Source organism: Anarrhichthys ocellatus, unplaced genomic scaffold (assembly GCF_004355925.1).
Source record: "Anarrhichthys ocellatus isolate YVR2014 unplaced genomic scaffold, GSC_Weel_1.0 scaffold71, whole genome shotgun sequence".
Lineage (NCBI taxonomy): Eukaryota > Metazoa > Chordata > Actinopteri > Perciformes > Anarhichadidae > Anarrhichthys > Anarrhichthys ocellatus.
In genome coordinates this window covers 263,407-274,244 of record NW_022280101.1, presented here as the reverse complement: position 1 = coordinate 274,244, position 10,838 = coordinate 263,407, and the positions used below count along the sequence as shown (strand labels likewise).

The following is a 10,838-nucleotide window of genomic DNA, read 5'->3' as shown; positions in this document are numbered from 1 at the left end:
AGCCACTCACAGCTGTTGATCAGTGAGACAGAAAGAGGGAAGAGAGCTAGAGGAAACTGAACACAGGGGGAGGCAGAGAGAGAGAGAGGCAGAGAGAGAGAGGCAGAGAGAGAGAGAGAGAGAGAGAGAGAGAGAGAGAGAGAGAGAGAGAGAGAGAGAGAGCGTTAACCATGCGCACATGAGAATCAGAGAGAGAGAGAAGGAGAGAGAGAGAGAGAGAAGGAGAGAGGGAGGGCATCTGAGGGAGGGAAAAAAAGGCTTAATTAATTCAGGGTGGATGGGAGGGATGTTGCTGCTGTCCCTGCCGAGGCTCCAGTGCCTCTGCTGTCGTGCTGCATGTAAGCCGAGTGTTTGTGTGGAGCAGAGAGGACGACTCGGCTGCTGCTGACTGCTCACTGGGAACCAGACACCAGTCCAGACCGGCCTCGACTCCGCATCCTGGAGCCCACTGACTGACCGGCTGGGTGTTCAGCAAACGACCAAAGAGGGATGTTACATGGACTATAGTGGGAGCAGCAATGGCCAGAGGTAGGGAAGACTTCTTTCTGCTTACTCCTCCCGTTGTCCCATTTCTGTCTCCTTCTCTTGCTCCCACGACGATGATCTGTCTTTTCTCTCTTGACTGCAGAATTCCCTTTTCTTTTCTGTCTGTTTTTATTGCTTTCTGTGTCCAAATGTGTGTTTTTCTCAGTCCAACTTTTGTCATTTATTTATTATCTACCGTGTCTGAACCAGACATGTTTTGTGCGGAGGTTTCTTTGGGCATCACAACTTGTCATGTAGTTGAGGAGGTTAGAACGGCGCTGGATGAGACGTGTGTTTGGGTGGGAGATTAAAGGCAAAACGTCTGGGACTCATTCTCAACAGAACAATTCAACACATTGTCACATCTGTACTGTAGTCAGATCAGTTGGTGTCCAGTGATGGCTTCAAGCATCACCTGTCAGGCTCAGGTCACTCTTTCCTGGGAATAAAAAAAATCAATCGAAAGTCTTTGTTTTTGTAAGGCTGACAATATAGTGTAACATGTTTCACCAATAGTGTGACCTTTGGAGAAGGGCATAACTCTTCATGCAAAACTTCTCTCATAATCAGGTTTTTTTTTACCAATTTTCAACCAGGATATTTTAAAGTAATTGACCAATGATTTGCATCTATATTTCAGGTTATTATTTTTAATCTTGTGCTGTCCAGAAGCAGAGGTGACATACTGAAAGGCTGATATATTCTACTGTGAAGTATAATTCTATCGCTTTCACTTTAATGTTGAGTCTATAATTACACAGTATTGGGATTTTGAGTATATGTTGCTCGTCTTAATGCCTCCTTGAGAGCGGTACTTTAGCACGAGCCTTCTCCTGATTAATCTGCAGTCGGCGCGCCTAATTACATCTCATCAAGCAATCACCAAACGCAATGGTTATTTATTCCTTGACAGCATCCACTCGATCGCTGATAAACATTAGGGGAATCTCTGCCCCGAGTCTCGGCTGCGAGAACAACGAGGGCAGAGCTGAGAGAGTCGGGAGGAGAGGCTCAGCAGAGAGAGAGTAAGGGAGGCAGACGCTGAACAGGGAGGAGAAAAGACAGAGGATGGATAGCGGGGTGATGGGAAGAGGATCATACAGCGGCGCTGTGATATGCAGCTCACGTCCCGAGTCCTGTGAAAGAATATCAGCACTTGTGCGTACAGTGTGTGACTGTGTGTCTCTCTCTGAGGCCAGCTGGTGGGTCAGCGGAGGTCTGTGGGGAGATGGTGCTGAAAAGCCTTCTGATGAAAAAAGCCGTCTTTCATCACATGGGTTAAGAGGTGAACAATCGCCTGTCTGAGATCTGTGTGATTAGGTCGAGAGCATGCACAGACCCACTTACATTGATTCCTTTCATCATTTCCGCACTGACCCAAATAGAAGATAACCCTGATTATGAGACACCATCCCCTCTTTTGCAACTTTAAGCTTTTTAGGTAAGAAACACTGAACGAAGAAAGGCATATTTAAAACCTTTAAATAAATAAAAAAACGTAAATCACTGTAAACTAAATAATAGAGATGTTTGTAACATTAATCGTTAACGTTCTGGGTGTTCTGAGTCATTATTGTCACTGACTGAATCAGTAGCTTTTGGCATTGAAGCTCCCCTCACAGGTGACTGAAAGTGTTGTTGTTTGCTCTCAGTATTTCACTTCCAGGTAAAAAACCAACAAAAAAAACCACAGGCTGCACACAAACAATGATGTGTTGCTGAGCCATTGGCCTTATAAACAGGCCTAGTTTTGTGCTGAATGTAATGCAAGTCCAATATTCGCTCTCTTTTAGCTCTGCTTTTGATCTCCACTGACTCCTGAGGAAAACATCTGTCTCTTTAGCTATGTTCACCAGCCATGTGTCTGTCCGTTGTTTGGTACCGAGCAGGTCGTCTACGGTGGGTTTCTCACAAAGCTTTTTCTGATAACAGCTGCCATGAATGCTGCTGTCGCACTGGACAAAAAGCCACTATCATCTGACTTTTGTGTTTAGTGAGAAAGGTTACTATTGGCAATCATTACCGGGACAAATGACTCTGCTCTAGTCACATGTATTTATCGCTCTGCGACCTGACTGTTGAATCCACGCACTCAACCGTGTTCGAGTTTACTAATTCGTTTGGCATTGTGAAATGAAACGGCGTTTTTGACGGTTAAAAAGCAATTGAGCCAATCAAGCTGTCAGACTTAAAGGGGACACGCTGAAGGAAGCTTCAGATTCAGGTGATAATTCTCTGTAGATTAATCAGGGGCGACCCGTTCACATCGCAATATGTGCTTTTAATAAAAGGAAAACCCAACAAAGTGACATCAATCTTTGAACACTGGTACAAAAGTATTTTAATCATCTACTTGATAGCCAATATAAAATTGCATTTAAATGAAGTCATTAATCCGTTTGCCTACTGGTCTCTATTTTACATGTTTACACCGTTAAACAGAATCAGTAGCAGCTCCTTCATTCTGTTTCTCACATGCTCTCACACTCTCCTGGCAAGCTCAAGTCAGTTTTAGGACCACACGAAGAAGGTCTATTTTCATTTTTATTCTTGTAACATGACATTTCATGACAACATGGCAGTATTTCTAATTTACCCTGTCCAGTCAGTTTTGGCAGTTAAGGCTTAAAGAGATACTTTACACTTCTGCGGCAGGAAAACACAGCTACTAAAAGCCAACAGAAAACTAGTCAGTAGGTTTAACTGGTCTTACTGGGAATATTTGGGGCTGATATACTAGACGGATATAAATTCGCAAGTTTTGCAACTTGAAGTCAAAAAACAACTCGTAAGACAACACTATCTTTAAGTAACAGGATCAATTTGGGCCAATATGGTATCTGAAAAAAAGGCCATTCGGCAGCCTGCACACAGGTCTAACCTTCCTAATCCAATACATTCTGCGCACCAGACCTACTGCAGTGCTCCTGTCTGTCTCATACTGACAGACCTGCAGTGGCATGCCTTCACTGGAATGTAAAGTCTGGGTCGGAGTATTCGTGATGGCTTTCAAGGAAGTTTAGGTCCCAAAATCATGTGATCTTTACAAGTGATCTGCGGTTAAAGAACTGTGAGAGAGTTGTGTCCGTCTACCCGACACAAAGTCAGACACACTTCCAGTGGGTGCTGACCTTTGCCAGGATCGTCCCATATGTCACCAATCTTTTTTGGGAATTTTACGGACAGGATTTCAAGGCACAACCAGCGGGAGGAGAGTGTCCGGTTTGGGAGCATCAGAAGTGCATCTCTGCTCTTTGCAGATGACGTGGTTCTGTTGGAATTTGACTTCCAACAACTTCCAGCGTGCACTGGGGCGGTTTGAAACCGAGTGAGCGGTGGTCGGAATGAGAGTCGGTACCACCGAGTCTGAGGCCATGGTTCTCTGAGGGAAAACAATGGATTGCTTGAGTTGCTGCCTCAAGCGAGAGATTTTAAGTATCTTGGGGTCCTGCTCACGGAGAGGCCGTTTGGTGCGGCATCAGCGGTGATGCTGGCGTTGTACCGGACCATTGTGGTGAAGAGGGAGCTGAGCCGGAAGACAAAGCTCTCGATTTCCAAGTCCATCAATTTACCAACGCTCGCTTATGGTCATGAGCTTTGAGCAGTGACCGAAATAAAGAGATCGGTCGAACTGAGCTTCCTTCCGAGGGGTGGCTGGGAGCGGCATCAGCACATACATTTGGGTATCTGAAGTGCCTTTCAACCCTCAAACTGTGACATGAGACAACCCTTCGGTTTTTTTGTTAGAGCCAATCAGGTTTGGCTCCCCTTCCTATGTCACACGCATGCTCATTGGAATATACTGTCCCCCATCTGTGTCTCTACCCACAGTTAAGAACTACCTTTTCAAATGTGCACCATATTTTATCTCACAAGCCAATCAGAGCAGACCGGGCTTTTTCGAGAAGGGGGGGGGGGGCTTAAACGGAGGGTTTCGGACAGAGGGTGAATACAGGTATATTCAGACAGACATTATGGGGAAAATAAAGTGTTCTTGATCCTTAAAGCATGTAAACATGTTACTAATTTAACTTTTAATCAGACGCAGAGTGTCTCCATTTGTCTTAAAACATGTCTGCAGAGGATCTTAAATCATTCAAGGTATCAATGTAGTCTGCTGTATTGTACTATTGCAGAGGGAAGATGTTTTGGTTCCTTGGATTCAGGCTTCGAGAAGGAGTTGCTTGTAATCCACACACATTCATGTTTAATAGAGCGTATAAATCTACTGTATTAAATTGGTTGGCATTCCCCTTTAAATACAGTGCAATCAGCTGTTGTGTACACCTCGGCCTTTCCATTCCCCTCTGCGTTTTAGACACAATCCCCCAGTTGCCATGCCACCCAGGCCTTCCATAAATACTCCTGGTCTTTTTGAGGCTACATCCCCGGTAGGTGAGAGCACAGAAAGCCACGGCCCGATGTGAGCCAATAGCCTGCAGCAGAGCTAATCGCAAAGATCGATCCACGACCTTCTCGGATAGTTTGAGTGTCCAGGGTGTGCTCTCAGCGCACTGTAGGTGTTAGCTACAGCTACTCATAACTTTGACAATGTGCACCTGCTGTTGGCAAATAACTGTGTGGTAGAACTTCAGTAGATGACTAACGACGCTGAGAAAGATACTTGCCTCTGCTGCAAGCTGAGAAAACAGAGGTGAAAACTGACATGATTCATTCTCTTGAGGTGGAAAGAAAGTGTGGCAGAGAAAATCACATTTTAATAAAACAAATCACCAAGTGGAAACAGTGAGCTGCGATAACGGGGGAGAGAGGTGAAGATAGTCTGGGATTGTGTGTGTGTGTGTGTGATTATCTGTACAGTACGTGTGTCCTGTCAAGTCTTGACAAGGGATCAGAAGCACTCCTTCTATGGGTAAAGATGAAGCTCAGTCTGAAGCCCCAAAGGTTAACCGTGTCCCCGTGCAGTTCATTGTCTTCAACAATATTAGCCACTAAATGAGTCTTAAGCCATATCTTTGGCCTCTTTGATGCCCCCCACTGAAAACCTCACACAGAAGGAAAGCAAAACCTCAAACAGTACTCCACTTTGAGAAATGTTTTCCATTGAATGAGGCGTAGTTTGTTTTGGGACTAAATACGGTCTTAATTTGGAAAGGGCACTTCCCCTGTATTGTGGTCGTCGATGCGAAGTCCCAGCCATTGAATTGAGTTTCTTATTTGTCAGCAAGAAGAGAACATTTTTTTGTAGCAAGGAAGTACTAAAAGCAATCGGAATAATACAAGGCAGAGAATGAGATAACTTGCAAAGCCGTCGCGGTAACAAAGAGGCAGTTTACGGTAGATTTAAATTAAGTGCAGAGAGGGAGGGTGTACAAAGTGCAGAGGTTAAAGCTAAACCCCAACAAGGTTGTTGTCAATGCCCTCCTCCTATTATTTTTTCCGTGCCTTCAAAAACTGCTACAACTCACTGTTGAAAAATAAATCTGTTTTATGCAACTCGTCATATACCGACGCTTGGTAAGTACTCCTCGGTGTCTGATACCGACGCACTGAGGCACCCTTTAGTGTCTGTATGAGACGCACCAGGCTTTCAACTATGTAAACCCATCCGCGTCAATATTACTAATATTATCACAACTTGCTCTGGTTTAGGGACGCATCGTCATTTTGGTTAAAACTGCTTAGTCAAGGTAAGGACAGGCTAGGATGTGTGGCTGTCATGCTCAACAACACAGACTCCCGTCTCTAAGTCCAGTGTTTTGTTGACCCACTCATCCCTTCTGGCCTCGTCTCTGCACAGATTTATAACAGCATCACCTGACTTTCCTTTTTGTTTTTCCTTCCTCCCATCATAATAACTCAAGGGGCTTTGTCACATAAACACATGTCATTTTGGGGCACTTGTAATGACTGATCCTGGGAGGACCGTCTCCTAATCCCCCAGTGTGCAAAACATACTCACATTTTTTTTGTTCAGCTGCTGAGGCTTAAAAAAAGCTGCACAGTAATTAATACTTGATGAAGAGCCAATTTGGGCTCCGAATGCTGTACTTTTTCTAATATAATGGAAGTTTTAAAGGGAGCAGTGCAGCGGTTGCTTTGGATGCAAGAGTTATTTAAGATGGACCCAGTTCCACGCACAGACTTTGATCCACTAAGTCTATGAGAGCTCAGGGCTCTCCCACCGGGAAATCAGTGTTTGAGGGACTCTCTGGTTGAATTACTGAGCCCTTTATTCACACTCTCCTTCGATCTGCAACTCTTGCAGACCGAGCCAACTCAACCAAGTAACCCACAGTTTATGCCGATTATAGAGTGGTATAAAACGAAACATGAACACATTTTGTCTCACGTTTACTTGCCATTGAAAATGGTTTAACGTTATTCATCATATCACAACTCTTAACGGCCTTTCTTTATTTTCTCAAGCACCCTCGAACGCTACAGAGAACCTAATCAGCCATTACAGGCGCTAATTCGTCTGAACAAAGCAGAGGAAACCTGCCATAGGATTCAGGTGATTGAAGTGCTCTGGTGAGTAGAATACTGAAGAGCTGGCGCTCCTTTTGGTCTCAAAGGGTAGAAGGCTTAAAACCTCGGGGCTCTAAGGCACTTGAGCCGTTTGATTTTCTCATTCTACAGAAAGCTCTGAATGTGAAGATTTCAGGCAAACACACACACACACACACACACACACACACACACACACACACACACACACACACACATCTACACTTTTAGGTCACAGGAAAATGCAAAGCAGAAACAAGCTACTGGTGTGCAATGCCACATTGATACTGCATGCACAGACACTTAAAGGGAACATGCTGTGTTATGCTCATTTTCAGTTTGTAGTTCGGATTTCTAGAACATGTTCACATGCTTTAATGTTCATAAAACACATTATTTTACTCACACTGTCTGTCTGAATATACCAGTATTCAGTCTGTCTGAAATGCTCCATTTTAGCGCCTGTCTCTTTAAGCCCCCCTCCCGAAAAAGCCCAGTCTGCCCAGTTGGCTTGTTAGAAAAATAGGGTGTACCCAGGCGGCAACCTCCGGTTCTACCATGTGAAGCTGATGCGGAATTGTCTTAAAACGTGCATTCTCTTTCCTGACCATCAGGGGGCGACTCCTCTGGTTACAAAAAGAAGTCTGATTGTATAGAAGTCTATGAGAAAATGACTCTACTTCTCTCTTGATTTATTACCTCAGTAAACATTGTAAACATGAGTTTATGATCTCAATCTCTAGTTTCAAGTCTTCTTCAATACAGCATGATGTTCATTTAGTAAATGATGGTCCATTTAGAGTCAGACAGACCATAAAGCAGGGTATGCTTTAGGGCGGGGCTTACTGTGATTGACAGGTCGCTGCCACTACCAGAGACGTATACGTTGTACACGTCACTCCTCCGCATTCTTGACGTCACGATGACTACGCCCACTTCTTATATACAGTCTATGGGTGCACCTTTGCAAAAGTAGGTGGGGCCAAACCTGAACGGCCTGTTGAATATCATGTTTTCTGATATAGCCAGGCACAAAAAAATTGACGGGGTTGTCTTGTTTCACAGTTTGTGTTTGGTTAGGTACTCCAGATACCCAAAGGTACAAGCACTGAAAAAGTTTCATGTTTAATGTATATAGGACACATAATGCTTGAAAGTAAGAATTCTGCAGGTGTGATTTGCATGTTAATGCAATAAAACAGCTAAAATGCAGAGCCTGTAATGCCATGCCAAACAAACACACTTTGTTTTGAGTGGAAAGCTCTCCTGTCGCAGTGTTCAGGTCTTTGTGAAGCACCCAGGCGGCTGCAGTTGTAGCTGTTGATCACTCAGAGAGTTTGCTTCGTCTGGGTTTCCCATGAGACAATTAGTGTACTCCAGTCCTTTGTGAGATTCCCGTTCATTTTCTGACTTCATCACATTTCAGTTGACTCAACCTTCAACTTGTCGTCTTATACCAGGTGGTATCGAAAGGCTGTGAAATGGTAGCGCTTTCTGTTATGGGTGTGAATCGGGTACACTTCCCCATTTTAAACTTTCACATTTGAGACACGATTGCTCTTACTTTGAGGCACAATTAAAGCACAAGGGCCTCATGAAGTGTAGCATGAATCTGAGCTCTTAGAGGTCTAATAATTAAACTGTTTTAATCTTTAATAAAAGACATTTTCTTTGTAGAATTTGCACCAAATGTCAATAGATTTTAGCTTCAGTTTACCATAAACATAATCAACCAATAAAATGTTTCAGTTGGAGCCGCCACATGATGCAGGTGCAAATTAGAGCTTGAATCTTGGATTTCGAGAGTTGCTGGGTAAGCTACCGGCCCAGTTATAGCGGCAGGTCTAAATTTAGCAAGTGCATGGATTATGGAGATCATCTCGTTGCTGAAAATGACAGACTTCTTTGACGCAGAACAGCTGCTGCTGGTGTTCATTTAATCATATGGTCACACAGTCCTATGGCTTCCTGCAGCAGACGTGGCCACGCTGAGCAAGAGAAGTGAGTCTGTGTCGAGAGCTTCGCTGCTGCTATCAGGACTCCGACACTCTCTTCCTGTAGCGAGGGGTCTGCCTAGCCCGCAGCATCCTGCTCGACACGCTACACGGGGGAATGTCTTTTAGAAGCATCCTGTTTGGCATTTCGCTTCAAGTTTTTTACACTAAAGTGTCAACGTTGCGCCGACGCCCTTCTGATGCTGATCGGTGGACGGACTCTGGATCAGTCCTCTAGTCTTACTAGAATTATGTCAGAGCTCCGGTTTCTGTTTACGTTCCCTCCTCTTCAGTGTTAACACTGTAATCATCATCATCAGTAGCCTAATTTGCCAGTGATGCTCTCTCCACGTGCTTTATGTCTTGGAACACCTTTTGGTGTTGAATGTGGAGACACAACAACAGCAGACTGGAGTGGTGCGTTAAAATGGCAATAAAATGATCCACCCTCAGCTTCCTGCCTTCTTAGGTTTAATCAAAGGGATTTTTGTGAGGAGATAACAACATATTTTTGTCATATTAACAAAATTGCCATATGTTCAATTGCCTTAAACAGAAACGTTTATGTTTACCTAAAAAGGACGTCTTGTGGTCTTCATCTGGCTGGACTGTTGTCTGGTATTGACAACCTGTTATTGAGAAGGTCAGGATGTGGACAGTTGGATAAACAAAATGAGAGACTTCAAAGCGGCTATAATTGAACTTTGAACTGCTTGGAGCCAACATGGACACCACGCTGCTGGAGGCCGAGGCCGTATTGCTGGGCCCGCTGGAGGCAAGGGAGGCAAAGGAGAACCAGAACCAGGACTGAGAAAGGCAGTGTCAGACCCTGCTGCAGTAAAATGAGAGGTTTTCTAAAAGGAGTCCAGTGGTCTGTAACACTACCACCTTTGTCCACAGGGACCGCCAAAACCAACAGAAAATTAAAGTTCCTTGTAGTAGCTTTAACTTGTGCTTAAACCTACCCAATCCAACTCTCCTTAGACACATTTTGTCATTGAGATTGGAAGACTTGTTGGTTTTCATGTTGATAAAACATCCCATTTGATGGTGATGTGTTTATTCTACAACGGAAGCGGAAATCGAAAATATATTCAATACTTTTTAGCTATCTTTCCCTGTTAGGCACCATCTGTATATTATAATCAGAGAATTGATCACATCATGAAGATACACTAACATGCATGCTGCAAATTCATTAAAATATGACGTGTTTCTCTTTTAATAGTGCATTGTGACTGCCCTTGTTTGAACAATGTCTTGTTGCTTCTGGTTTCTTAAATTGCCACTGCTTTTTCAAGCATTCAGAATGAAACAGACGGAGTGCTATAATGAACATAATGTGCCGTGAAGGTGTAAATAACCCCCCGCGTTTTTGTTATCTGAAAGTAGTAATGTGTTCAGAAACCCGGTATTAAACGGGAGTATTGACAAGCTCTGACGTTACTGATGTTCATATTGGTACTCTTTAATGTTTTGATGTCCTTTATTATCACGCTGCAGCGCGTATCTGCTCTGCTCTCTCTGTCGGGCTGAGCTCCTCCAACTACACGCACACATAGACACAAACACACACACATAGACACAAACACGCACACATAGACACAAACACACACACATAGACACAAACACACACACACATAGACACAAACACACACACATAGACACAAACACGCACGCATAGACACAAACACACACACACACATACACACAAACACACACACATACACACAAACACACACACACACACACAAACACACACACACATAGACACAAACACACACACATAGACACAAACACGCACGCATAGACACAAACACACACACACACATAGACACAAACACGCAC

The 10,838-nt window shown here is 43.9% G+C and overlaps 1 protein-coding gene across 4 annotated transcripts in view; it reads left to right on the top strand.

Moving 5' to 3' along the window:
- The first annotated feature begins 202 nt into the window (after positions 1-202).
- dgkg (diacylglycerol kinase, gamma) overlaps positions 203-10,838 on the top strand; it is an 83,728-nt gene continuing 73,092 nt past the window's right edge. For all 4 annotated transcript variants that reach the window (XM_031873436.1, XM_031873440.1, XM_031873437.1 and 1 more), the window contains exon 1: positions 203-528. The gene's annotated coding sequence lies outside the window, so the exon portion shown is untranslated. The remainder of the gene's footprint in view (positions 529-10,838) is intronic.